Raw genomic sequence first — 4,818 nt, forward strand, 5'->3', positions numbered from 1 at the left:
ACAGTTTATTCAGAGTGAAGATATCTAGAACAGCGTAAATACGGCTCTCCCGCTGGTTCGTACGGAACTGCAGACAAAGAGGCCGTTACAATCAATACACCACTTATATATAGAACAGAAAGTAGGTTGATTCTGGAAGATCGGATCTTTGGATTGGTTCAGCTGGGGTGTAGTCTGTAGTCTTCCGCCATTGGCTCAGTTGTCTGTCCGTCATCGTAGAATCCTCTTCGGGCACACAATGTTCAGCTACAAAGGAGATTATGTGTGTGTGCGCTGGTTTTGGCAATTAGTGTAATGCGGGAGCTATCCTGTAGGGACCCCATAAGCTTTACTTTGAGTTGTAGCCCTGTATTAACAATAGTTTGGTCACCTGTATAAGAAATAGCATTTCTCTACACTACCGAGCTTACCAATTCAACTAGTTAACCAGTTATTCACTACCGAGCTTACCAGTTCAACTAGTTAACCAGTTATTCACTACCGAGCTTACCAATTCAACTAGTTAACCAGTTATTCACTACCGAGCTTACCAGTTCAACTAGTTAACCAGTTATTCACTACCGAGCTTACCAGTTCAACTAGTTAACCAGTTATTCACTACCGAGCTTACCAGTTCAACTAGTTAACCAGTTATTCACTACCGAGCTTACCAGTTCAACTAGTTAACCAGTTATTCAACTTACCAGTTCAACTAGTTAACCAGTTATTCACAGATCTTACCAATTCAATAGTTAACCAGTTATTCACTACCGAGCTTACCAGTTCAACTAGTTAACCAGTTATTCACTACCGAGCTTACCAGTTCAACTAGTTAACCAGTTATTCACTACCGAGCTTACCAGTTCAACTAGTTAAACAGTTATTCACTACCGAGCTTACCAGTTCAACTAGTTAACCAGTTATTCACTAGCTTACCAGTTCAACTAGTTAACCAGTTATTCACTACCGAGCTTACCAATTCAACTAGTTAACCAGTTATTCACTACCGAGCTTACCAGTTCAACTAGTTAACCAGTTATTCACTACCAGCTTACCAGTTCAACTAGTTAACCAGTTATTCACTCAGCTTACCAGTTCAACTAGTTAACCAGTTATTCACTACCGAGCTTACCAGTTCAACTAGTTAACCAGTTATTCACTACCGAGCTTAACAGTTCAACTAGTTAACCAGTTATTCACTACCGAGCTTACCAGTTCAACTAGTTAACCAGTTATTCACTACCAGCTTACCAATTCAACTAGTTAACCAGTTATTCACTACCGAGCTTACCAGTTCAACTAGTTAACCAGTTATTCACTACCGAGCTTACCAATTCAACTAGTTAACCAGTTATTCACTACCTTGCTTACCAGTTCAACTAGTTAACCAGTTATTCACTACCGAGCTTACCAGTTCAACTAGTTAACCAGTTATTCACTACCGAGCTTACCAGGTCAACTAGTTAACCAGCTTACCAATTCAACTAGTTAACCAGTTATTCACTACCGAGCTTACCAGTTCAACTAGTTAACCAGTTATTCACTACCGAGCTTACCAGTTCAACTAGTTAACCAGTTATTCACTACCGAGCTTACCAATTCAACTAGTTAACCAGTTATTCACTACCGAGCTTACCAGTTCAACTAGTTAACCAGTTATTCACTACCGAGCTTACCAGTTCAACTAGTTAACCAGTTATTCACTACCGAGCTTACCAGTTCAACTAGTTAACCAGTTATTCACTACCGAGCTTACCAGTTCAACTAGTTAACCAGTTATTCACTACCGAGCTTACCAGTTCAACTAGTTAACCAGTTATTCACTACCGAGCTTAACAGTTCAACTAGTTAACCAGTTATTCACTACCGAGCTTACCAGTTCAACTAGTTAACCAGTTATTCACTACCGAGCTTACCAATTCAACTAGTTAACCAGTTATTCACTACCGAGCTTACCAGTTCAACTAGTTAACCAGTTATTCACTACCGAGCTTACCAATTCAACTAGTTAACCAGTTATTCACTACCTTGCTTACCAGTTCAACTAGTTAACCAGTTATTCACTACCGAGCTTACCAGTTCAACTAGTTAACCAGTTATTCACTACCGAGCTTACCAGTTCAACTAGTTAACCAGTTATTCACTGCACTGTATATGTTTTCTTATAAAAAAAATAAAAAAAATGTATTGTCAGATTATGTTTAAGTTTTGAATTAAATGCATTAAATGTTGTATCTCTAAATGCCAGGGGATTACAAGACATCATTAAAATAAAATCCCTTCTTTATTTTGTAAACACTCAACTGAAAATGTCATTCTACTCCAGGAGACTCACTCCTTGCGATCCAGATTCTAGTTTTTGGAAGTCACTGTTTATTATAGTCATGGATCTAACCACTCAGCTAATACTATGATATTTCTTCATACGTTTAGAGGTAATATTTCAGAGTCTTGTGTCCAAAGATGGAAGATTGGTTAAATTGATCTCAAAACTAGATACTGCTTGTTTTATTATATGCAATGTGTATGGGTACAATTCTCACACCTCAAATAGGACTTTCTTTTTGGATCTCGCTGATAAGCTGACTGAGCTGCGAAACAAGTACACAAACAAGTATACAAATTCATAGCTTATAATAGCTGGAGACTTCAATGAAACACCCGATAACTCTTTAGATAGATTTACACCTAGAATAGCTCATCACCTAATTTTGCAGTAAACTGACAGTGGTTGATGCATGGCGTTTCTATAATACAAACAAATACAACCAGGTAGGTGAATGATAGTCAGATTCTCATCCCCCCCCATAAACATGCTTATTTGACTGATCATAAAAATTATATCATTGAAGTTTTGAATGCTCTGAAAAGTCCAGTGGCAATCGATGATACTGGAAACTTATTCATTCACTCCTAAATGATCCATAGAACTTAATCAGGGACTCGTTTAATTCAACTGATTTAGAACCAAAGCATGGAAATATTGGAATTCAAAACTAAGATCTATCTGCATTACATGCAGTAAGGAACTAAAGAAGCCAAAACATGTTTAAAAGAAGATGAGCTAATGGGTAAATGTAATGCTCTTTTAGAAAAGGATTCTCTTTCGGCAGAGGCGGAAACAGATTTGAATACATCTCGAATTGAGCTAGGTAAATGGTTTAGCTCATGGGGCGTTTTTTTAAATAACTAGATCAAACTGGTTTAGCTCATGAGGCCTTTATTAGAACTAGATCAAACTGGTTTAGCTCATGGGGCCTTTATTAGAACTAGATCAAACTGGTTTAGCTCATGGGGCCATTATTAGAACTAGATCAAACTGGTTTAGCTCATGGGGCCTTTATTATAACTAGATCAAACTGGTTTAGCTCATGGTGCGTTTTTTATAACTAGATCACACTGATTTAGCTCATAGGGCCTTTATTAGGACTAGATCAAACTGGTTTAGCTCATAGGGCCTTAATTAGAACTAGATCAAACTGGTTTAGCTCATAGGGCCTTAATTAGAACTAGATCAAACTGGTTTAGGGGGCTTTATTAGAACTAGATCAAACTGGTTTAGCTCATAGGGCCTTTATTAGAACTAGATCAAACTGGTTTAGCTCATGGGGCCTTTATTATAACTAGATCAAACTGGTTTAGCTCATGGTGCGTTTTTTATAACTAGATCAAACTGATTTAGCTCATAGGGCCTTTATTAGGACTAGATCAAACTGGTTTAGCTCATAGGGCCTTAATTAGAACTAGATCAAACTGGTTTAGCTCATAGGGCCTTAATTAGAACTAGATCAAACTGGTTTAGCTCATAGAGCCTTTATTAGAACTAGATCAAACTGGTTTAACTCTTGGTGCCTTTATTAGAACTAGATCAAACTGGTTTAGCTCATGGGGCCTTCATTAGAACTAGATCAAACTGGTTTAGCTCATGGTGCCTTATGCCATTTGGACATGGTTCAACTGACTTTTCGGTTCAGAAGCAGACTTTCTATGATCATATATGGCAAATGGACAACACATAGACCTTATGGACAAACTCAATAAAATAAGACAAAAAAAATGAGAAAAAAACAAAAAACAGTCCAACAATCACTTTCAGTTTGTCTGTGATATGTACGCCGAGGAAGTTAAACACTTTCCACCTTCTCTACTAGTGTCCCTTCGATGTGGATAGGGGGTGCTCCAGCTGCTGTTTCCTGAAGTACACGACCAGCTCCGTTTTGTTGACGTTGAGGGGGAGGTTATTTTCCTGGCATTACTCCGCCAGGGCCCTCACCTCCTCCCTGTAGGCCGTCTCGTCATTGTTGGTAATCAGGCTTACTACTGTTGTGTCGTCTGCAAACTTGAGGATTGAGTTGGAGGTGTGCATGGCCACGCAGTCATGGGTGAACAGGGAATACAGGAGGGGGCTGAGCACGCACCCTTGTGGGGCCCCAGTGTTGAGGATCAGCGATGTGGAGGTGTCTAAGATACTAACAGCTTACAGATGGGTAGGCAATTAAGGTCATAGTTATGAAAACTTAGGACACTAAAGAGGCCTTTCTACTGACTCTGAAAAACACCAAAAGAAAGATGCCCAGGGTCCCTGCTCATCTGCGTGAACGTGCCTTGGGCATGCTGCAAGGAGGAATGAGGACTGCAGATGTGGCCAGGGCAATAAATCGCAAGGTCCGTACTGTGAGACGCCGAAGACAGCGAGACAGGACGGACAGCTGATCGTCCTCACAGTGGCAGACCACGTGTAACAAGACCTGCACAGGATCGGTACATCCGAACATCACACCCGCGGGACAGGTAAAGGATGGCAACAACAACTACCCGAGTTACACCAGGAACACACAA

The sequence above is a fragment of the Oncorhynchus tshawytscha genome, linkage group LG22 (assembly GCF_018296145.1).
Source record: "Oncorhynchus tshawytscha isolate Ot180627B linkage group LG22, Otsh_v2.0, whole genome shotgun sequence".
NCBI lineage: Eukaryota > Metazoa > Chordata > Actinopteri > Salmoniformes > Salmonidae > Oncorhynchus > Oncorhynchus tshawytscha.